This window comes from Balaenoptera borealis (genome assembly GCF_965194805.1).
Source record: "Balaenoptera borealis genome assembly, chromosome: 2".
NCBI classification, from domain to species: domain Eukaryota; kingdom Metazoa; phylum Chordata; class Mammalia; order Artiodactyla; family Balaenopteridae; genus Balaenoptera; species Balaenoptera borealis.
In genome coordinates this window covers 58,471,528-58,496,520 of record NC_138867.1, presented here as the reverse complement: position 1 = coordinate 58,496,520, position 24,993 = coordinate 58,471,528, and the positions used below count along the sequence as shown (strand labels likewise).

The following is a 24,993-nucleotide window of genomic DNA, read 5'->3' as shown; positions in this document are numbered from 1 at the left end:
CCCTAAGCATTTAGACACATTTGGCTAAGAGGAGCTAGACACACTGAATTAGCTTCCAGATGCACAATCTAAAATATAGGCATGCAGTTTGAATACCAATTGTCCCCTTGCCAAACCTAGTAAATAACAAGCCTTCTTGGGGAAGATGGTCTCATTTCAGTTCATCCTGCTTTTGAAATCTTTGCAGCCGGCAGAAATTTGACACATCTATATCTTTCCTCCTCTCTGAGGAAAGAAGTCTTTCCTAAAGTTAAGCCCCTTGGCAGGGTCCTCTGAGGTTGTTCTATTATGGGCTGTAGGACATGAATTAATTCTCTCATTTCTATTCTGGACACAGTTGCATGCATTTGAATTCCACAGGTGCATGCTTTTTATTTTAAAAAAAAAAAAAGGGCAAGGGAAATGGAGTTAGACTTTGGGAACAATTTGTTCCATAGAAGAGAGTGACTCATCGCCCATAATGAGCAGTGTCAGCCAGAGCTGCAGCAAACACTGAACGGTCCCATTCATCAATTATTCAAGGGCCCTCTGCCTACCAAGGACATTCATTAATATATTGAGGACCAATTGGTTCTTCCCCCTGTTACTTGTGTCCATCCAAAGGATCTGGACTTGCTCGCCATTCTGACTCAACAATGGAGTGCATTTCCACTGAAGATAAGGGGTTTGGTCAGGGAGAATTTCCACCAGAATGTTTCTCCCCTTGTCTGAGGACCCAGTGGCATGTGCTGTGAAGCCCTTTTTTGAAGCCCAGGAAGCAGAGGAGGACTGTGCTCTGTAAGTCTAAGTTCCAGGAACAGCTCTTGTTCAGTCAACAAGTCTGTGTGCTAAGGCCTTGCTAGCATGTGACTGGGAGCTTGCTAGATATGCAGATTCTCACCTCCACCCAAAACCGACTGACCCAAATCTGCACCCTAATGAAAGTTAGCTGTAGGAAGTGAGAGGATAACTGAATGCTGGGGATACAAGGTATCCTGGCTGCTGCCTTCCCAGAGCTGTGGTCTGGCGGTGGGCGGAAGATGATGTGTTACAGAGAACTCATTCCATGGGGGGAGCGCTGAGGTAGAGATCTGTACAAAGCCTAGATAACCGAAGAGGCAGTGGTTCATTCCTCCGGGGGCTTGTCAGGTGAGGAAGCGGTGGTAGATCTCCCACTGCCTTAAGCCAGCCCTTCATCATCTCTTACTTGGACTGCAGTAAGAGTCTTCTTGCCTCCACTCTTTGGAGCCCCTCAAATCCACTTCCTAAAGTAACCCCTGAGTTAGCTAGCTAAACACCAACTATCCCTCCTCTGCTTAAAGCAAAGTGTAAACTCCTCAGTTAGCACACAAGCCATTTATCTGGCACACACAGACCTTCCAATGTCCAATTCCTGCTCTTCTCCAGCCTGCCTCCTTCGCCCAGCTCTCCAGAACTACCCATGAATTCCCTCACATGTCTTTCTGTTTTTGCCACTCTGCCTTTTCAATGGCTGTTTCCTTTTGCCTGGACTGTTCTTCCTCCATGTTTACTTGGTGAACTCCTCTTCATCCTTCAAAGCCTTTATTACATCCTCTGTGAAGCCTTTTGTGCACTACTCCTGGAGAGCATTAATAATTTCCCACTTTGCTCTACTTCTGCACTTTGCAAATCTATTATTTTATTTATCAGATTCTATTGTTATAATTTGCTTAATGGGAACTTCACCTATGATGGGAGCTGTGAGTTTGATCTTTAAAGGCAGGAAATGTGTTCATTTGCATACCTGGACTGACACTTGTTTTTTGGATTAACTATGATTGGGAAAAATCTGGAAAGCATGAAGATGCTGGACATGGTGAAAGATCTCAGTTCTTTTGGTCTGTCTTGAACACTAAGTGAGTGAGTGGGTGCAGATATTAACTGAAAAGGGAGGAGGGGCCTAAGTTGGGAAGAGTTTGAACCCTGAGAAATGCTTGATGTTATTTACAACTGGAGAACCATGGGACTAGTCTTTGTTTGGGTAGCTGTCTGGGGACAGATTGGATATAGGTGTCAGCAGTGGGGGAAACAGGAAGCACTGAGACCTGAGAAGCTGCTTTCATAACAGCCTGGGAAAAGAATGACAGAACAAGGACTAAACAAAGGGTAAAGAGTCAAGTGTTAGCTCTCAGAAAAGTACCTTAAATGTGGGTGTAAGCAGTGATCTTACTGTTTGGAGTGTTTATGCTGAGGCCAGTGTGTTACCGGAGAGTTGGCTTTTGTAGAGCAGAACTTTGAGAAGTTGGGTCAGTGGGGGTGAAGCGTGGGGTGGGGGAGGGCAACAAAGCGGGGATTCTGATTAATTTAACTTTATGGTTAACTCAGCTTTTGTGAAAACTCGTCCATTTTGTTTTCATCAATATTGAAAATTTTTTTCTACCATGACTGCTCTCCTACCCTAACTTATACAGTAGAAAGAGCATCTCGCATTGGCCTTTGAGTGGGCCATTGGTAAAAGGAGCACCAAGCATACACGGGTGATTTGATTGTAGTTATAGCTCTCTCATGACTTTATGCAAGTCACTTAATCTTCCTGGGCCGCAGAATCCTCACTTTAAAACGGAGGCATTTGCCTCATACAGGGCTGATGGGAATGTAAAATGGTGAGCCGCTGTGGAAAATAGTCCGGTAGTTCCTCAAAAAGTTAAGCAGAGTTACCATATACCCCAGCAATTCCATACCTAAGAGAACTGAAAACAGGTTCAAACAAAAACTTGTACATGGATACTCTTAGCAACATTCTTCATAATAGCCGGAAAAAATGGAAACAACTCAATGTACGTCAACTGATGAATGAAAAAAAATGAATTTTAAAATGTGGTATATCTGCACCACAGATATATTCAGCCACAAGAAGGAATAAAGTTGTAAAAAAGGACACAGGACATGGGTGAACCTTGACAACATGTTAGTGAAAGAAACCAGAGACAAAGGTCACGTATTGTAGTACTTCATTTACATGAAATGTCTAGAGCAGGCAAATCTATAGAGAGAGAAGATAGATAAGTGTTTGACAAGGACTAGGGGGAGGGAGAGATGGGGAGTGACTGCTTAATTGGTACAGGATTTCTTTGGGGGATGATAAAAATGTTCTGGAACTAGATAGTAGTGAGAGTTGCACAACATTGTGAATAAACTTAAAAAAAAACCCCTACTGAATTGTACACTTTAAAATGGTTAAAATGGTGAATTTTATATTATGTGAGTTTTATCTCAACTTGAAAAATGAGAAAGTTAAGCTCAAATGTTTCTTAAACTCTAAGACTCTATAATTTACTGAAACCTCTCTAGCACACAATAGGTGCTCAAGAAATACTTGCCGAACTGAATTGAAAGGAACACTGGAGTGTGATTCTTTGGATGAGAGACAATACTTTGCTACGTGTAGAGATATCTGGATCAGATGACATCTTCAGGTTCTTAATATAGTATATCTGTGGGGCAGAATCACCTTTAAATGAATGCACTTCATCAATGGTGTACTGGTAAAGGGAAAAAGGAACCATCCAATAAGCTTTACTGATATAAAGGATGTGTAGCACACAATTTACAAATAATAATAAAATATAAAATACTCTTTACTGTAAATTCCATATAGCCAATTGATTCTCACAGAATGCTTTAATCGATTTTTGCTGAACTCTTGAATCTGCAGCCAAGCTATGGTTGCAATTGAACCATGATTTAACACATGGAGTTGCATCCCAGTCTTCTAACTCTTTTCCCAATCAACTTATCATCATTTCTCTGATATGTAATCTATTGTTCAACTATTTCTTTCCCTTGTACAGATTACATCCATGAAACTGAAACCTCTTTCAGTTTTGGCACTATGCATTTCAGAAATTCACTTATTCATCAGTGATGTTAGCAATTTCTTTGCTGAATTGGATTATATTTTTGAATACTGGAAGAATATTTCCTCATTTTGTGTGTGTGTGTGTTATTCACAGAGCATTGTCTATAGAATGACAGCTTTCAAGTTTAATCTACATTATTATTTTCTCTATCTTTTTTGTAAGTCTAGACAAATGATAAAATAATAAATCAAGCCCTGAGTTATAGCATTTTCTGATTTCCATAGTGTAAGTACTCCCGTCGTGACTGATTTCAAGCTACCAATGTGACATCACTGAACACGCAGTTGGGGAGAGAAGCACAGTAGCTCACCATTATATAACATTTCCACTATACTGATACAATAGACATAAATCATCCACAGAACACAGATAATAGTAAACTAAGTACACAGTAATGAGTTTTGAATATTTATTACCTCTGTTTTTAATAAAACATTTAATTATAAGTTCATATGATTTTATTTTTAATAATGGCTGTTTTTTATCAACCGGCTCTTAAAATTCCAGGAAATTTAACATTGGTTCACATGAGCCAGTGCAAGCTGGCTTCAGCACACTGGTGGCCGTTATGATATTTAGTGGCTTATTATACGTTTTTTAGTTAAAGACCCTACTAGTAACTTTATAAATATACTCTCATAGAGATATCAACACTCTTCTTACTGCAAATTCTGTAGTTTAGTGTTTCTTAAACTTTGTGCTACAGAATATTTTTCCCTTGAGATTGTAAAAGGCACTCCACGTTGAGAAAAATGGGAAGGGGTGGCATTCTAGACATAAAGAAGTTTTGAGAAATGTTGTAGGACTTCTCGGAGTCTGTAATATGCTAGCACACATTTTGAATCTATCAGAAGAGTATATAATATTCAGTTATTATATTTATTTAGCAGGATATAGTTTAGAAAATGTGGCTAAACCGTGCATGGACTCCTGGTAACACTGCAGCTTCACCACAGCAGTCTCTGTACTGCTCCCCCAGCACTGTTGAGGCCCCCCAAATCCCTACAGTGGAAATTAGAACTGCACTCCTCTAGATCCCACACCACACCGCGGTCCTTTGCCGCACTCTTAGGGATTTGGGGGTCAGCCTGAATGATTCATGTGGTTAATGAATGCTTGGGTTATCATCTTATTATCCTCTTAGGATGGAGGCCCAATCACACAGGTTGGGCCAATCACACAGGTTCCAAGGAGTTTGTGGTCCCTGTATCTGCTAGGGGACTGATACATCCTTATCTAGAACTCCTCTTCGTCGTATTACTGTAGGGGCACGTGCACGGAGGAGGTGGTGTGGGAAACTGATTCACACACTCCAGTGCTATCCTAGGCCAGTTTACATTCAGATCTTTTCCTTGCTCTTCCTCTGCTTTGCTCTGTAACATAGGTGGGGGTAGGGGGCTGGAGAAGGTGGAGGGTGAGGGGGTGGTCACCAACCCTTGCAGACTCCACTTTCCAACTCCCCTGTTAGCTGGCTCCCAGCTAGGTTTGGTCTCTGGTGAGAGACTGGAGGGAGGAAGAGAAGAGCCAAGGTATTTGCCTCCTGCTTCTGCCTTGGGCGGTGTCTCTGGCAGTGGCTGCGCTTTCTCCATTGTTCTGCTCCTGCAGGACCATCCTTCTCTTCTTCGTTCCATTTACTGCCTGTGGTCCCAACCCCTGGATCCAGGAGCCTGGCTTCCCACTGATGTCTTTGCAGCCTAGAAGCGGTACACCCTTTCTGCTGTTGCACATCTCTGGGTGGCCTCACTGTCTTTTGTTTGGCTTCTCAGCTCTTCCGTCACCTGTTGTAACAGACACTAGAGCATGCTACACTTATCCTCTAGGTAGCAAATTTACAAGCCAAGGCTACTTACTGGAATACCTGAGACTCGCTGGCCAAGTCTGGGTCTGACCATTGGAGAATATTCAACCTGTGTTTAGCACAAGCTGGAGAATGAATGTTCCCAGAAGTAGCCACAACTCAGAAGGAGTGTTGATACAGAAATACCCCAGCTCCCTTTCCCACGGGGGTGGGGATAACCCTGAAGCTACACTGGCTTCCAGGGTTCCCTGGGATTGGGCTCTCTTTCCACACTGGGATTATGTTTGATAATGGACCCTTTAGACTGGTTTCCTTCCCTTGCCCATCCCACTACTTCTCTACCTGTATTCCCTGGGATCACCTCCCAGTGAAACTGCTTGTGCGGGAATCCTTGTCTCTGGCTCTCCTGGGGACCCTAGCCAAGAAAACTGTAACTTACTTCCTGCATTAAATCCTCTCTGCTTTAAGTACTTGCTTGGTTTCTGTTTCCTTGGTTAGGCACCAACTGACACACCTGCACCCTGACACAGGACCGCTGCTGTAGCCTACCTTTCTGCTTTGCTGGGAAGGGGGAGGAGACTTGCTAGGCTATCGTTTCTCAGCACTGCCCCCAAAAGGTAGGTCTGGTGCAAATTATGTATATAAGAGGCAGAGAATCACCATGACCACTATGCATGACATCACTTAACAACTCTGCAAGGCTGAGGGAAGGGTTTGATTCTAGCCTGTTCCATTTCAGATTCTTTCAGATGCATCACTCTTCTAGTGGGGAAATCTTAACACTCATCTTACTCTTTTGTTTCTCAGGATTAAATATGCCCACTCCCATTCTCTGGTACATGGGGGCATCTGCCAAAGCAGGGGGCTGCGAAGAGCCTTCTGGTGACTTTGCTCAGTGCTGGATTACTCAGTGGGTGGGCTACTCATGAGTTTATGGCACTAAACAAAGAGCGTTGGAGGGGAATCCATATGATATTTCAAAACAAGTATTAAAGTCATCATCATGAGAAAAAGCCCCAGAATTTTGATGCACTTCGTTACGGTTGTTTTATGGCTTAGTGTTGTGGTTGTTTTGTACAACATCTGTACATCACATGTGCGACTATCAGATGGATACACAGCCCTGTGTGAATGATGCCCCCTGGAGTTGTGGGATGCAGCAGCCCTGGGAGAAGGAGGCACGAGCATAATTTTGATGCTGATGGATTTCAATCCAGTCTTGGGTCTTTAACCTACAGGGGAAGTCGAAATCAAGACATTACCAGTGACTGCGTGGCAACCTGATTCCTAGGAAGTCAAAGGAAGAGAGATCTAGAAAAAAAAAGTGTCCGTTTAAAAAGAACCCCTCTGGTCAAAGGGGAAGCAGGCTTGGTGAGATGTACCAAGGGAAATCTCCCACTTGGGGTGTTCAGCACAAGGAGAGCTGAGGAGGAGAGAGGGCCCTTGGCTCACACAGCCAATTGCAGGCAGAAGGAAAGGAAAATAACATGATTAGCATGTTTCTCTCCTTCTCTTGATTAAGATGACAGAAGCAGGCAATCTGCTTTTGGTGCAGAAAGGCCACCAGGAACGAGGGAAGAAGCATCTGTTCTGAGAAACTGCTGTTTAAAAATGCAAGACGTACACAAAGCAAAGGAGGAACGCTCCATAGGGCAGGCCACTGGCTTGGGAAACAGGGAGAGCCGGAGGGGTACCCTCTGAGCAAGCCTCAGGTTGCCCCGAATCCCAGCAGTGGGGCTATGTGGTCGCATGGAGGGCCTACTGGTCTTTCCGCCAGATGGCTCTTGGTGGTGATCCCTGGCTCTGAGGTCCAGCTAAGGGACGCCTTCTGTCAAGAGAGAAGTGCCACCCCTCCCCCTACCTCTGTGGCCAGCCATCCTCACTCTCACTGACCAGTGCTGTCCATTTTCAGAACGAGTGACGGTGCCCACCCTCACACCTTCTCCTCTGTTCTCTGCCCAAGGGGTGACGGTAACTATTTTTGACAGAACATAGGATGAGACAGTGTTTCCAATGACCTTCAATGACGAGGTCACTCAAAAGCCCCCAGATTTGAAGAGCCTGCATGTGTCTAGAAGAATCAGGAACCTCATTCGAAGGTGCCAGCAAAATGGCCTGCTAGCAGGACCAACTATCTGAGGCCCTGAGAGTTACACTTGGCCTCTAAACCCTCCCTTTCTTGGGGGACTCAGTCCAGGTACAAAGCAAGCTCCCCTATCAGGCACCCCTGGCTGCCTTTGATACTCAAGTTCACCACCACAAAGACTGTTGGTCAGAAGGGATGTAATGTGACCCAAGGTCACACCTTTCTGAGGGCATGTATATTCTACCTTGGTTAATTTGTAGACCAGACTAGATTGTAAGCATGTGCAGAGAGGAGCCATCTGTGCATTCCTCGTGTGATTGGCTTAAAGCTCTTACCATAGCAGGTACTCAATCACTATTTAAATTTGTGAATAATCAATTGGTCCTCAGGTCTTGCAACTCTCCCAGTTAAAGTAAACCAGCCTTGCAAATAAGAACAGAAAATGGAACAATCTTCTTTTCCAGAGTCCCAGGGTCTTTTTTCCCCTTCTCACCTGGTAGAAAGGATCATCTTCAACCAAGATTTTCACAGTAAAATGGGAGTAATAATAGAACATTTTTACAAGGGTTTAATGAAGTCAGGTGTATAAAACAGCACAACATATAATGATTACTTCTATTATTGTTGTTATATTATTATTATATCGTTATTTCTAAAATGAAGCATATTTTCTCTAGGAATTCTGTGAGCAAAAGTGGAGCCCTCCTACCCTCCCCTTCAAAAGAGAAGAGGGCGCCATATAAATGTGGCAGATGCAGAAGGAAGCTTGTGATAGTCAAACTGATATGCCATCAGCTCCTGGCAGCCAGTTCTCAGTGACTAAGCATTTGCATTCCATAGCCTGTCTGCAAATCCAGTGGTATCCACAGACACATGTCTTTCCTTCTTTTACACTCTGGCCAACCATTGCCAATTCCTTGAAAGAAGTTCGGCCTGCAGCCCTGCCCTGTGTTTGGATGGGCACTCCCATTTGCTTGTGGCTTGCTTTTAGGTCAAGACAACTTATTCTCAGGTTCCAGGCTGTAGAGATTACTAGCAATCGTAAAGGAAAGACTCACTGGCATACTTGTGCTCTGTGACGTCACAGCCCTGAGCATCACTTGTCTGAGAAGTCCAAGAGGCAGGTGGTCAGCCAGGATGACTTTGGTTTCTTGACCTGCCTTGCCAAAAAGGCCCTTGTTGAATTACATTTTAATGTTGTCTCCTATTCTTTTAAATCAAGGGTTAATGTAATAACAGTCATTTGAAGAGTGTTTATGTGTGTTTTATAAAACCCTCGTAGAACGCACTTTTATTATTGCTGGTGTTGGTATCCTTAGTCCTAGCTCTAGTGATAATATCTTACATTTGTAATATGTTTAGTGGGGCAAGTCATATTATAGATGAATAAATGAAGTGAAAGAACTGAAGTGACAGTGTGAGGCTGAGCTGAGCCTCAAGCAAAGTGTTCCAGGTGCTTGCACTCCCTAAGCTGCCCTCCCTTTGGACCACACTGGCTAGCACGCTGTTTTATATATAATGACCCATATGATAAAGTCCTCTAAGAATTGGGACCAGACAAAAGCCCTAATCGCCTGTGTTCTTGTATCAGATCATGTTTTCTTTTGGCTTTGGGCTGCCAAGCAGTGGAGAAGCAAAGTAAAGATCAACCACAACCGTATGGCTTTTGGAATTCAAACTTCCTCATCCCTTTCTATTTCTTTTGAATTTCTTTTTCTATGTTAATGGGCTGATTGTCTGTGCCTTTTATTTTATGCCATTTCAATCCTTTTGGGAAGTAAATGGAGAGTGCATTTCAAGAAAGACAAATTAGTCAGCCACTTCAGTTTTACCCAGTAGGAAAAAGGACCACAGAACTTTTCCTTTATTCCAGATGTTTTGCTGCTCTGCTCTCTAGGGAAAGATCTTTTCAGAGTAAGGTTGCCAGATAAAACACAGGACACCCAGTGAAGCTTGAATTTTTTATAAATAATGAATAATCTTTAGTATATTGCATACTAATTTTATACTAAAAATTATTTGTTGTTTCAAATTTACCTAGATGTCCTACATTGTATGTCAAGAAAATGTAAATTTTTATGTCAATTAAAATTTACCTCGATGTCCTATATTTTATCTATTAAATCTGGCAACTCAAGTTCAGAGTGACAAAAGTCCTTGCTTTTGCACCTATGCATAGAATAGTTAACAATAAAAGTGCAAAATTCAAAACAAGTTTATAATAAGAGTTAAAACCCCCCAGAATGAGCTGGAAACCTTTAAAGTCAAATTTTGAATAAATGGCTTTTGGAAAGTTCACTGTCCACGCCTAGAGGTGGCAGGCTCTACTGAGGCTGGATCTGACTGCAGTTTGGGACCCTTGAAGACGACGTGGACCTGCTTATCATTTCCCAGGAGCTGTAGAGCAGCACTTGACTGGGTCAGCCTCTCCGCCATGTACCAATACAAGTTTTGGCCAGTTTCCCCAACCTTTGATTTAGAAAATTGCAAATTTAACTCCTACCTCCATGTAAAAGAGGCCAAATTCTTTCTCTACCCCAATAAAAAAAAAGTCTGCCAGTTACTTCTGGGATCCCTAGGGGTATTTTATAGGAGCTCCAGAGTGGTCTTGGGCCTCCCCTCCGGTCCCATCATGGTGGTCTGCAGCCCTCATCCATATGAAGGGGGCCTGGCTGCTGAAACACAGTCAGTGAGCGAAGTGGGTGTGTCTGCTGGCTCTCTCTACCACCGGGCCCCCTCTGCCTGAAACCCCAGAAGATGACTTCACAGTCCCATGCTTCCTCCAGCCTCACCTCCCTGCTGTGCTCCAGGAGGAAATGGAGAGGATCATCTTCCCTGCACTGTGTCCCACTGCTAATGCAGGGGCCCTCCACAAGCCGTCAAGTGCTTCAGGACCACAGTGCCTTCTGCCTCTTCCTGAAATCCTCTCCATAGGACTTAAATGGGGGCAGGGCAGGGGACAGACACCCCATGTCTGCTTTCTTTCTCCCAGAGAGCAGAGCTCAAAGCTTCCTCCCTATAACAATAAAAGCCTTCATGTAAATCAGCTTATGATATGGACTGGTCTTGAACCTTTTCCAACAGTTTGCTAAACACGCTTAAACTTAACTGAAATTCAGTAGGGAGCAGACCCTAAAGCTCACCCTGTGATCCTCTTGGCAAAAATCATGTCTGACAAGGGAACCCTAGTTGGTCTTAGAGAAGGCTATGGTTGTGATCTTAATCTGCTTAAATCTGTGTCTCAAGGACATTGGTACAAAAGGACATTAGGCTGCTTGTCAGATGTTATTTTCCTTTCCTCTTGATGCTTCTCTTTTGGGGACATGAAGTCCGAGATGTCTCAAGCTTCCCGTGGGTGTATAGTGGTTTACCAGCAGCCGACAACCAAAGCTGCTGCAGGAGTGATCTTGTGTCCGGGGGCGAAGTGTCCAGCTGAGTCAGAGTGTGCTTCCCACTGCAGACATGGACAATCAGTAGCTAAAATCAGGCCTTTATAGGGCACTGTACCACAACCTCTCCTTTTCCTCCTGTACTCTCCCCTCTCTCCTCTTGTGTGGGCAATGGATGATGGTGCCTGCAGAGCACTTGGAAATGCCATCTCCATGTGCCAGAGCTTCACTTCTCAGCAGGGTGCTCTGGCTTAGCTTTGCCCTGCAGGTGTCCCTGGGTGTTAATTTCCACATTAAATTCTGACCTAAAGGTACTGAAGGGGACAGCCACATGATGCATCCGTCCTTCCTAAGGAAGGCGCCTCTGATTTTCTCACTGTGATTACTCAAGTGAATCTGCAGCCTCAATAATAATACACATGTGCTAACCACTAAGTCAAAAGCCCCTGGAGGACAGGTTCCCCCCCAAAGCAGAACCTGAGACAAGGATTTGGGTGTAATTAGTTTACTTAGGAAATGATCCGAAGAAGCACGGTGAGCAAGTGAGGAGATGAGACAGGGAATGGAGGAGAGACAGTAGAAGGAGCATTGATGACATTTCTGCTGTAGGGCTCCGTTCTCTTGGGGGCGGGGGGGGGGGGCTTGAATAGTCCGTAAAGAGCATACCTCACACTGTCCCACCCAAGGGCAAGGAAGCTGGGGCACATATCCACTAACTTCCTCCCTGCATGGGCTGAGGGGCGCTCCTCTGCGTGGGCCAAGCATGCCAGGGCCAGAGAGCACTCTGAGGCACAGAGAGGCCTGAAGCCTTTGGCCTGGATGGGACCTGTCTGCAGGTGACCTCCGGGATGGGCAGACTATGAGTGGGCTGCGGACAACTGCGGCTACAGAGACTGTGCCTTCTTCCTCACTACATCCTTAGCACCTAGACCGCGCCTGGCACTTCATGGATGTTCAACAACCATTAGTTGGATGAGCAGGTGGATAAAGGAAGAGCACATATGCACAAATATAGCTTAATGGTTCAGCAAAGGCTGCTCAATTGTCAAAAACCTTTTGGGACCTTTTAAAACCAACTCAAGTGTCAGTGACAGTGGTTAGTAGTGGGCAGGTCAAGATAATCTGCTTGCAGTTTGAAGTCCTTAACCAGAGTAGGTGGGGAGGAACCAGCAGGGCCATTAAATCCAAATCCAAGAAAGGGAGTCTCCCTATAAAGCACCTTGGAAATGATAAAGTGGATGTAAATCGAAGATACTATTATATTATTACCTATTTTCCTGGGTGTTTCTGGGCACAGGGGATTCAGAACCCCACTGGGCTGCCTATCTCATTGTTATGAAGCTTTGGTAGTTAGACAACCTCTTTTATTTTATTTATTTTTTTAACATCTTTATTAGAGTATAATTGCTTTACAATGGTGTGTCAGTTTCTGCTTTATAACAAAGTGGATCAGTTATACATATACATATGTCCCCATATCTCTTCTCTCTTGCATCTCCCTCCCTCCCACCATCCCTATCCCACCCCTCTAGGTCGTCACCAAGCACCGAGCTGATCTCCCTGTGCCATGTGGCTGCTTCCCACTAGCTATCTATTTTACGTTTGGTAGTGTATATATTAGACAACCTCTTTTATATTGAACCATAATTTGCCTCCTAATTGCAAATTCGTTTCCAATGTCTTCAAATTCCACTCATCACTATTTAGCTGTGTGTCTGTGGTTCAGTGGCTTATAGTTTCTGTGTGTTATCTTCCTCACCTGTAAGATGCCTATGATAATACTGTAATACTTTCTGCCTAAGAGCTGGACTCTGCTTTTCAACTGCATCATTCAAATTCAGGCTCCACCATTTAATAGCTTGACTTAGAATGGGTTTCCTTAACCTCTCCATGCCTTTGCTTCCTGATCTGCACAACAGGGATAATAATAGTACCTAACTCATGAGGTTGTTGTAAAGCACTTAGTAAGTGATTTATGTGTTAGTTATTATTTTATCTCTTAGGGGTGTTTAGGTATTAAACAAGATAATGCACATAAAGCTTATGTAGAGTTCAGTGCCCGATACAGGCTCAATCAATATAAGTCATTATTGCTACTTTTTAACTGCAGCAATATTAAAGTACTTTGTCAATTATTTGTTCCTCTGGCTTCCTCTCTTTTTCAGCTAAACATCCATTCCTCCCAGCATGCCTGGTAAAGTTTCCATCCCCATATACCACCTGACCTGTGCAAATGTGGTGTGACCAGTATCCTGTCCTCCCTACACTGACGTGCAGCATGACTGCTGTGATTGTGTGAGGTGTATCCTTTTAACTTTCTTTGCAATCCCTCACACAGCAATTATCATCAGCAAATGGCATCTAATTAAAACACTTACAAAAAGACTGGAAAATAAGACTGTACCCTACAGTTCCTGCTGTGTCTGCAGAAACCCAGCTTTATCTTTTGTCAAATAGCCTCATTTTTTTTTTCTTTTGTCCAACAGATACTGCTCCTTTAGCCCAGTCAAAACAAACAACAGAACCTATGTTAGGAGCTGATAGAGAAATTGCATGTAAGAGTGAGTTAAACTATGGCCAAATTGTGAGATTATGAGAGAGGAAGAAGGTGTGAATTTTAAAAAAAATGAGAAAGTTGAGATTCAGGTGAAGGGTCATGTTGCAGAAATGAGGTTTCAGGATTCAACCTGGACAAGCTTCTGCTATGGCTACATCCTGGACACTGTCATCCATCTGACATTAGCTTTATTTGGGTCCTAATCACCAATCATCCTTTAGATCTCCTTTTCTCCCCCAGCTTTTGATCTCTCTGAGGCCTTGGGCCTTTGGTTCTATTGACTGCAGTCACCATCTTGTGTTCCCACCTCCCTGGTTTACCTCTTAAGCTTATAGTAGCTCTTTCTCAAGTTCTTTCATGGGCCTGCCTTAGATCTTAACATCCTCCTCTATTCATTCCCTCTATATCCGTTCTTGCGTATTCTTAATGACATCCGTGCCTTCAACTACCATCCATGCTCTTACAACCTCAAAGTCTAAATCCCTACTCCAAACTTCCCTCTTCTCTTGTAGACTGGCCCATACATTTTTTTAAAATTAATTAATTAATTTATTAATTAATTTATTTATTTATGGCTGTGTTGGGTGTTCGTTTCTGTGCAAGGGCTTTCTCTAGTTGTGGCAAGTGGGGGCCACTCTTCATCGCAGTGCGCGGGCCTCTCACTATCGTGGTCTCTCTTGTTGCGGAGCACAGGCTCCAGACGCGCAGGCTCAGTAATTGTGGCTCACAGGCCTAGTTGCTCCGTGGCATGTGGGATCTTCCCAGACCAGGGCTCGAACCCGCATCCCCTGCATTGGCAGGCAGATTCTCAACCACTGTGCCACTAGGGAAGCCCCATGGCCCATACATTTATATCTTCTAACTAGACATTTTTATCTAGATTCCCCCCAAACTCAAAATGTCCAACCTGAAATTCTTTACCTCTTCCCGCATCCAACCTCTTTATCATGCTGCATTTCCTATTTTGGATAATGACACAGCTATCGAAGCCTGAAACCTAGGAGTCATTGCAGATTCCCTTCTTCTCCACTCCAGTGAGATTCCCACTGATTGTATTTTTTTACATATCTCTTGATTCAGTCTTGTCTTTCCCTTGATCCTTGTCATGGCCATTATTCAGACATTTCCCCACCTGGACCATTTAAGCAGCTTCCAATAGATCTCCCTGCTATCATCAGCTTTCCACCTCTTTTCTCCTTTTAGCTCTAGCCTCCACATGCCTTCAGAGTCATTTTCCTAAGCTGCAGATGTTGTCATCTTCTTTGACATGACATTTACAGCTCTTCATCAACTGGACTCTCCTTACCTCTCCAGCTATTTGTTAATACTTAAGGATTAGTATTTTATCTGTTGAAATCAGTCAATTAAAAATATTTCTTAACACCTTCTGCATGCTTAAGATTGTGTTAGCTCTTGTGGAGGTCATAGAAGAAGTTTAGTACATGATCTTCAACTTCTAAGGGCTTTGAAACTAACATGAAAAGAATTAGTGTATAATTAAGTGCTTAATTGTGTGGTGTAGACCATAAAAGCAATATGAAATATCTTTCCAAATTGGTTTTCTAAGGTTCACAAAAATCTACAAATATGTGTACACATATAAATTACGCATGTGTAATTCCTTCATAAAATGTTTATAATATGGATTTGCCTGGGTAATGTTAGTTATTTATACCGTGAAGCAAGAAGGAGGTCACCTCTACCAGGCAACAAGCGTTTATTAGTTTGAGTGCTTACTTCACAAAACTACTTATTTTATTGCATATTCATCCTACTCTTATCTTAGTAGGAAAGAAAATGATCTCTGTAATTGAAATAAAAATGGGCTGTTGCCTATACTTCTTGGAGGGATATAAATCAGACAAGGTCAATGTCAGGTCAAATAGGCAAGGTCAGGAAGAGCTCATAACTGTGTTATGAACTGCATGCTTGTGCTGCCCACCCCATTCATATCTTGAAGACTAATCCCCAATGTGTTGGTATTTGGACCTGGGGCCTTTGGGAGGTAATTAGGTCATAAGAGTGGAGCCCTCATGAAAGAGATTAGTGTCCTTGTAGGAGGAGATGGGAGAGAGAAGGCCTCTCTCAGCCACATGAGGGTGCAGGAGAAGGTAGCTACCTACAAGCAAGGAAGCAGGCCCTCAATAGACACCAGACCTGTTGGTGCCTTGACCTTAGATTTCCCAGCCTCTAGAACTGTGAGAAATAAATGTTTGTTGTTTAAGCCACCCAGTCTATGGTATTTTTATTATAGCAGTCTGACCTGATTAAGACAAACTCATTAGCCTGACAACCTAAATCAGTGTATTGCCCAGCGGCAAGACAAAGAAATCTAGCTCAAAGCAGAGAACCTCTCCAACAGATGGGACCCCTGTGCAGTCTAATGCAGGTCTAGCTCTCTCATTATGAAGCCTTGTCAGCCTGCCCATTGTGATGCTCTCATCTTGTTAAATCCCTGCACAGAATTCCACAGGGAGGTCGTAAGCACCCAGTTTCCTCCTCTGAAAATAGATTCGGCTTTGCAAAAAGGAAATCAATTTAGACAAAACATGGTGCCCATTACTTTCCCTGTGAAAATTGTTCTTAGGGGAGATATCAGAAGTCCAGGGAAGTAATATCATCTCTCCTTGTTCTTGCTCATTAACTTGTACCTTGAAACAAAGGGAACTGGTGCTGATGGGTTTAAATCATGCTGGAAGGTTTTCCTGGAGTGGCCTGAGCTTTAGACTATGAGCCAGGAAGCTTGAGCCTCGTCCTAACCCTGCTGTTAACCAGTTGTCTGTGCCTGGTAAGCCCATTAACTTCTGGAGTCGAAACCTCCTTATTCCTTACAAGGTCTCACTAGCGATAAACACAGTTTATGTGAAAACATTTCAGGAAGTTTGGGGCCCTAAAAATGTAGGATATCTGAGATTCCTCCTGTGACCCTTTAAAGTGCGCTTGAGCCATTTATTCCCAAGGGCCATGACCCCTTTATGACTTGCCTCTATGCCGCATTTCCCTTCATGATAGCACCTGCTTACTTGTTCCAGGGCCAAAAATATCTTTAAAAGGACCTGTTGTATTAATATAGTGTTTTCAAGTTTTGAAAACACTTTTACACATAGCATTTCATTTAATCCTCATAATACCACTTTGAAATAGGCAGAGCAAATATTACTTATTCTTATTTTAAGGATGAGGGAACTGAGGCTCAGAGTCTAGGAGTGTTTCCCTTCTTTTGACCTCTCCCCACTCCCTAGCTTCTCTCTCTGTTTCTCCTGAAGTTCACATGTCATCCTCTGTGCCTTCCAGGTTAGAGCCCAGAAGCTTGGATTGGTCTCCCTCATTTCTCAAACACCCCCCTGCCCAAGACAGATGTACTCTCTTGCTCCTTTAAATCTCAGGTTTTCTACAATTCTTTATCTGGGAGAAAAAGAAAAATCCCAGTCTTTCTGCAAGCATATTTATTTCCTGCCTACCCTAGGCCGGGTACTCTGCCTGTTCTCATCCTTCCTCCCTTCCTTTTTACTCTCTATCACTATGAAAATAATTTACTCAGCAAATATTCCTTGAGTTCTTACTTTTTTTCAGGGCACTATTTAGATATTTAGTAGTGAAGGTAGCAGGTAGGTGCAAGATGCTCACAGTTGGTGGGGGCAACTATATTTGCATTTTTAAGTGGTGTGTCTATTTTATGACTTCCCTGTGTTCCTCTACGTTTGTATTTTCAGTCTTGGATTGTAAATTACATGAGGATGGGTCCCTGCATTTTGTTTCTTTTTTTAAAATTTTTATTGAAGTATAGTTGATTTACAATGTTGTGTCAATTTCTGTTGTACAGCAAAGTGATTCAGTTTTTTATATATATACACATATTCAGTTATATATACATATATATGTATATATATTCTTTTTCATATTCTTTTCCATTATGGTTTATCACAGGATATTGAATATATTTCCCTGTGCTATACAATAGGACCTTGTTTATCCATCCTATATATAATAATAGTTTGTTTCTGCTGATCTCAAACTCCCAGTCTTTTCCTCTCCCACCCCCCTTTCCCCTTGGCAACCACAAGTCTGTTTTCTATGTCTGTGAGTCGGTTTCCGTTTCATAGATATGTTCATTTGTGTCATATTTTAGATTCCATCTATAAGTGATATCATATGGTATTTGTCTTTCTCTGTCTGACTTACTTCATTTAGTATGATAATCTCTAGGTCCATCTGTGTTGCTGCAAATGGCATTATTTCATTCTTTTTTATGGCTGAGTAATATTCCATTGTGTGTGTGTGTGTGTGTGTGTGTGTGTGTGTGTGTGTGTGTGTGTGTGTATGTATCCCACATCTTCTTTATCCATTCATCTGTTGATGGACATTTAGGTTGCGTCCATGTCCTGGCTATTGTAAATAGTACTGCAATGAACATTGGGGTGCATGTATCTTTTCAAATTATGGTTTTCTCCAGGTATATGCCCAGGAGTGGGATTGCTGGGTCATATGGTAGTTCTATTTTTCGTTTTTTGAGCAACCTCCATGCTGTTTTCCATAGTGGCTGCACCAATTTACACTCCCATCAACAGTGTAAGAGGGTTTCCTTTTCTTCACACCCTCTCCAACATTTGTTATTTGTAGCTTTTTTAATGATGGCCATTCTGACCAATGTGAGGTGGTACCTCATTGCAGTTTTGATTGGCATCTTTAATAATTAGTGATGATGAGCATCTTTTTATGTGCCTATTGGCCATCTGTATATCTTCTTTGGAGAAATGTCTGTTTAGGTCTTCTGCCCATTTTTCAATTGGGTTGTTTGTTTTTTTGTTATTGAATTGTAGGAGCTGCTTGTATACTTTAGAAATTAAGCCCTTGTCTGTCGCATAGTTTGCAAATATTTTCTCCCAGTCTGTAAGTTGTCTTTTCGTTTTGTTTATGGTTTCCTTTGCTGTGCAAAAGCTTATAAGTTTGATTAGGTCCCATTTGTTTATTTTTGCTTTTATTTCTATTGCCTCGGGAGACTGACTTAAGAAAACATTGGTACGATTTATGTCAAAGAATGTTTTGCCTATGTTCTCTTCTAGGAGTTTTATGGTGTCATGTCTTATATCTACGTGTTTAAGCCATTTTGAATTTTTTTTTGAGTAGGGCATGAGGGGGCCTGTAAATCACTGATTTACAGGCAGGTGTCCAGCTTTCCCAACACTTCTTGCTGAAGAGACTGTCTTTTCCCTATTGTATATTCTTGCCGCCTTTGTCAAAGATCAATTGACCATAGTTAGGTGGGTTTATTTCAGGGCACTCTATTCTGTTCCATTGATCCATTTTGAACTTACCTCTATTTGATGTATGGAGAGAGATACTTCAACAGGGCATTTTTGTCTACTTCAGTGACTTCCACCAATATCAAAACTCAGGACTGGTAGAAACATGAAAACAAAACAAAACAAACAGTTTGTCCTAAAAGAAATAGCTGAAGAAATGGTGGCAAATACAAGATCATTTTAATTATTGAATGGGGTACGTTCTTTAATCATTACTCGTAAGACTACAGAGATTCTCCTATACCCAGCTGCTGGGTTAATGGAAGTTTTCTATAAAGAACCAGCTATGTTTACAAATGTTTATTTGTGCATCTGCTACATGAACCCTGTAGTGAAGTGTAAGTTCAAAACCTTCTTAATTCATTAGTTGGTAACTTATTGATTCTGAAAGCTACAGACCCTGTGCCTTGTCATCATTTTTGTAAAGCATTCCTCAGGGTGGTATTCACTGTAAAATATTGAGCTAATTAAGAGTTTTGGGACCCCTGATTAACTTGCACAGCAAAAGCTGTGTTAAGTAAATTAGGTCCCAAATAAATCTAAAATGATCGTGGAAAGTCATCAGCTAAATAAAGACGCTGACAGCTCACATAACAAGATGCAAAGCAATGGTAATTAAGAAAAATAATCACCTTTGCTGCTGAGAGGACAGGTTTGACCCCCAGTGAAGTAACTTGCAAGGCATCTGTTTGCTATAAGAACTCTCACTGCTTTGTTCTGCTGTGAAGGGCAAGAGGGGCAAGAGACAATTTTCTGTATTCCAATATTCACTACATACTCTAATGGAGAGAATTATGTTTAAGGAATAACCCTGTTTGAGGCAGAAGGACAGAGTCACAGAATTACCCAAGGTCTCCTTTAACCCGAGGTGTGGTAGACTCACAACTCCCTTCTCCCTGCTCTCCTCTATTGAAGAGGCAAGAAAACTAAAACTTCATCTTTTACAGGTAGGAATTGTCATGTGACCCAGTTCGGCTACTGAAATGTGAATGGGAATTGCTGGATACAGGTTCTGGGGAAGCTTTTCCAAAGGGACAGTTGTGACTGACTTGCCCATTCTGATTTTGCTCCTTTCTTCCTGCTTGGAAGGTGACCAGGATGCCCACCTGGAGTAACCATGTTTGAAGGATGGCAGAAGAGGAAGCCAAAAGGAACCCAGGTTGTTTACTCCTGGGCACTTTCTCACTTGAGAGAACTCCTATCTGCTTAAGCCATTTTCAGCAGGGCTTTTGTTGTTTGCAGTCAAAGTATAAGCCTAATTTTTTTTTTTTTTTTTAATTTTATAGCTACTTTATTTATTTATTTATTTTTGGCTGTGTTGGGTCTTCAGTTCGTGTGAGGGCTTTCTCTAGTTGCGGCAAGCGGGGGCCACTCTTCATCACGGTGCGGGGACCGCTCTTCATCGCGGTGCGCGGGCCTTTCACTATCGCGGCCCCTCCCGTTGCGGGGCACAGGCTCCAGATGCGCAGGCTCAGTAGTTGTGGCTCACGGGCCCAGCTGCTCCGTGGCATGTGGGATCTTCCCAGACCAGGGCTCGAACCCATGTCCCCTGCATTAGCAGGCAGATTCTCAACCACTGCGCCACCAGGGAAGCCCTAAGCCTAATTTTAGGATCTTTCAGCTCAGAGGATAATTCCTCAGTGGTACTGTTGGGTTCAGTAGAAGTAAAACAACAACGATATTGTATTCATCAAGGTAACAATTTACGTTAGGAATTTTCAGACAATGACATGAACTCTGGAGAACTCAGGGCCAGACCCACAAATACAGACCCAGTGAAAGCACTGTTTCCATTGGGCCCTTAAACCTCTCAATCTGGTGACAATACTCTTCCTATGAGATAACTTTCCATCAATTCCAGTGGACTCATTTGAAAAGCAGGATTATATCTTCATTACTGAAGTCAGTAATGATCTTACTGACTTCTTGGAACAATGCAGCTATGTTTGCTCTCTTAGGATCTAGTATTTAAACCCTTCCTGCTCCAAGGAATGCTTCTAAAGGTACAAAGATAAGGTGCGGTTTCCTGGCTATATCACTCCACCTACCATACTTGAGTTCTTTCACATAATCCCAGAAAATGAAGCAATGAGGACAAAGACAAATTGAGACCTAAAAGAGAGGAAAAAAGGGAGAATGGGAGGATGATGAGCATTAACTCCTATATAATATGATCTCCTAGGTCACGATCTGTTTGTCGTGCCCCTCCACATATACATTGGTCACTCCTTGAGCATTCAAGTAACAGGACGACAGTGGTCAACCGGTAAAGTGAATCATGATACTTCTGCTTGCTTCCTCATTGTATTAGGTGTCTATACAGAAGAAATGGATTAAGAGTCCATTTTTCTCCCTTCCAATAGCCTAGTTGGATACATTTTAGGAGACTTTTTATACTTAATTAAGGGGCACACTGGGGATTTGGTTATATTCCTTCTTGAGATATTATTTCTTTACTTTCCGCAACAAATATTTATTGAACACTATATTAATTATCTATGACTCCATGACACAATACCCCCAAACTTAAAACAAACTTAAAACAAAAAAATAAGCATTTATTATCTCACACAGTGTTTGAGTGTCAAGAATTTAGGAGCAACTTAGCCCAGTGATTCTGGTTGTAGTCAAGATATCATTGGGGCTGCAGTCATCCAAAGGCTTGACTGAGGCTGAAGGATCCACTTCCAAGATTGTTCACTCACATGACTATTGGCAGGAAGCCTCAGTTTGTCACAGGCTGTTCATAGGAGACCTCACTAGATAGTGCCATTCCTTCCCAGAATGTTTCTCAGTGACTCTTAGCTCCACCCTCTGAGTCATCTTTCCTTTTCCATCAAAGGTAACTCGTGTGCAGCTGTATAGTTTTCTCAGCTTGTTTCTTCCTGTAGAAGTTTGAGTCGAGAGGCTGCTTTCGCTCTTATACTATCTCTGTCTCTTTTAATGAAAGCTGGCTATATTTCTGGAAATACAATCTGTGGGTCTGATAAAACTTTGTAGGTTTGCAGTCTTATTGGGGTTCACTCCATTAGCAACATCCACAAATTGCTTCAAGATAAGCCCTTCTTTTCTTGAGCTTCTCTGAGACTGTAGAGGGACAGCATCCTTAAACTTCTTAGAAGCCCTGTTGACTTAATAGTTCTCCAAGCACAACCTTGGATCTTTCTGAGATCTTAAAGGATTTAATAGTCAGTTCCTTGGCTTCATCTTTAGACCATATTTTTCTAAGAGTACCCTCAGAAGAGTTTCCTAGAAGGGCAAACCGGGAAACTTTAAATAAACACTTCCTGGGATTTTTGTGTTTATCAGTCCTTCCTTTAGCTTATCTCTCTCCTCTTAAATTTTACCATAAGCAGCAAGAGGAAACCAGGTGGCAGCTTCAACACTCTGACTGGAAATCTCCTTAGATCAGCCAGTTCATCAGGTATATCTTCTAATTTCTATTATGTTGCTGAACATTTTGCCACTTCATAAGAAGGATCAACTTTCCTCTAATTTCCAATAGCTTTTTCCTTTCTTTCCTTTAAGCCTCACCTGCAGCCTCCTCAAAGGCTATCAAGCTTCTACTGTCAGACCCTTCGGGGCTGTTCAGGCTTCTCTAATAGTTTTTTCTAAGTCCGCGCAACTTCTGCCTGCTTCCCTGTTTCAAAGCCATACCCATGTTTCAGATTTTTATTATAGCAGCACCATTGCACTTTCGGGTACTAAAATCTGAATTAACTATCTATTGTGTAACAATTGCTCAAAAACTTAACATCTTAAAACAAAAAACATGTATTGTCACACACAGTTTCTGTGGGTAGGAATTTGGTAACAGCTAGCTGGGAGGTAATGGTGCAGGTTCTCTCATAATATTGCAGTCAAGATGTCAGCTAGGGCTGCAGTCATTGGAGGGCTTGACTGGAGCTGGAGGATCCATTTCTAAGAGAGCTCACTTGGCTGTTGGCAGGAGGCTTCAGTCATAGGGCTGCTTGAGTATTCTCATGGCACGGCAGCAGGCTTCTCCTAGAGTGAATGATCTTGCAAGAGAAAGCAAGGCAAAGCCATAATGTCTTTCATGACCAAACCTCAAAAGTCACAAACCATAATTTCCTCAATAACCTTTTGGTGGCATAGGTCAGCTCTATTCAATATGGGAAGAGACCGCACATGGGCACGACTACCAGAAGGTGAGGATCTCTGGGGCCGTTGCAGAAGCTGACTACCACAAACATTTATCAGGGCCAAGGGTCTATGCAGGGCACAACTGGGGACAGAAGAAAAGGTCCCTTTCCTCAAGGAACTTTTATTCTAACTTCGGTGATTAGACATATACACAAAATAATGTGAAAAAAATCATTGTATTTTATAACCAAATTGCTGGGACTGTAAGGAAAAAGCACTCACTTGATGCTGTTTCTGTGTTTATTTCTTCTACTAGTTTATAAGTTCCTGGCAGGGCCTCACTCATCTTTATTCCCCACAGGGCTCAGCTCAGGGCCTTGCCAAATAGATGTTTAGTAAATAGTTCTTGAGTGAACAAAACCCTATAGCCAGGTCAAGGAAAACTAAAAACTAAGAATAGGCCGTTGGGTCTAATGATTAAATCTCTATTGTTTTAATTGTTTAGAAAAATGATTTCAGGAGGCAATTGGAATAAAATTGAGATTACAAGGAGTTAAGGAGGTGATGAGAGTAGATCAAGTTTGGCAGTAAAAGGAAGGATAGAGATGGGGTTTAGTTTAAAAGGAGTTGGCTAAAAGCTTGTGTTCTAAGTTTAAGGGAAATTTGGGCATTTTTCTAGGCAAGAGAGGAGTCAGAAAGAAGAGAAGGGAAAATGGATGAGACAGGAACTTTGATAATTGATGGAACAATGTCCTAGGAAGGATTCACAAGCACAAACAGAAACTTGGAAAAGAAAAGGGACATTTCTTCCTTTGAAAAAAGGATAGACGATAAAGAGGCATTTTAGAGTGATGAAAAGGGAAGTTTTGTTAGGTCATGTTGAATGGCCTTGATTATTTTTCAGTGAAGTTGGGACACTGGAAGGGGGAAGAGCTGTTGGAAGGAGCTTGGGAAGGAGTGACCTCGATACTCCTGGATGGTAGTGAGCAGCCAGCTGAGGTTGGGTCATCTGGGTCTCTAGGGGAACCAACGTGAATGGTGGCATGATGCCCTCTGGCTTCACGCAGCAGGCTGTGAGGAAAAGGACAGGAAATGGATAGAAAATAACAGCTGTTGATACAAATGGCCATGGTGGGGAATCTTGGGAGACCTGGTGCATCTGATTCCCACCCTGATTGTTCCTGTCACGTGGTGTGATTTCTTTCCTTTGAAAATCACTATAAACCTTAGGCTGAGAAGAAATGGCATAATCTGTCACTTAAATGTGTGGTGTGTGATGGGGAAAACACGGAAAAGGCTTTAAATCTTTTTAACAATTCTTAGCATGAACAATTTAAGATTCAGTCACTGATTAGCAGTGCTTCAGACGAAGTAAATAATGTCAATATCCTCTTTATAATTCAGCCCCTAGGAAATAAACACTGAGTTTTCATGACCTTCCATAGGTCCTATAATGAAATACATAAAGCCAACTGCATTTTATGGAAAATATTCTCAAAGATACAGGAAATAGTACTGGACCAGGACTTAGAAGACCTGGGTTCCAGTTCAGCTCTGCCACTATCTATCTGGCTCTGGGGAAGTCACTTAATCACTGCTGGGCCTTAATCACTCATTTGTAAAATAGGAAACTGGATTAGATGCTCTCTAATGCCTTCCAGCTCTAGCATTTCATGGTTCTATGGTTTCTAGCCCATCAAATCACCTAGATTTTCCTCTGTGAGTGCCATGAAAGTTGAACACTAGGGGTCACATTTAGATAACCACTCACACATTTGTCTGAGTCTGGTAAACATGCCCCATTTCCTTCAATAGATGGTTCTCAGCAGCTAGATGATGATTGGTCTTGTTTCTCACTTAAAATGTTCTTAAATGGGATTGTGTTGTTTCCCTTTC

At 42.4% G+C, this 24,993-nt stretch overlaps 3 long non-coding RNA genes across 6 annotated transcripts in view; 2 read left to right on the top strand and 1 right to left on the bottom strand.

Moving 5' to 3' along the window:
• LOC309619437 overlaps positions 1-24,993 on the top strand; it is a 109,294-nt gene that overhangs the window by 26,231 nt on the left and 58,070 nt on the right. The gene's annotated exons all lie outside the window — the stretch shown is intronic.
• LOC309619378 overlaps positions 1-24,993 on the bottom strand; it is an 85,199-nt gene that overhangs the window by 26,322 nt on the left and 33,884 nt on the right. For 3 of the 4 annotated variants that reach the window (XR_014238907.1, XR_014238910.1, XR_014238911.1), the window contains one exon: positions 381-19,088. This is a non-coding gene — a long non-coding RNA (uncharacterized lncRNA). Of the gene's footprint in view, positions 1-380; positions 19,089-24,993 lie in introns of those variants that run through there. The other variant, XR_014238909.1, reaches the window with a different exon arrangement.
• LOC309619434 lies at positions 19,083-21,620 on the top strand. The gene is made up of 2 exons (XR_014238944.1): positions 19,083-20,240; positions 20,587-21,620. It is a non-coding gene; the product is annotated as an uncharacterized lncRNA (long non-coding RNA).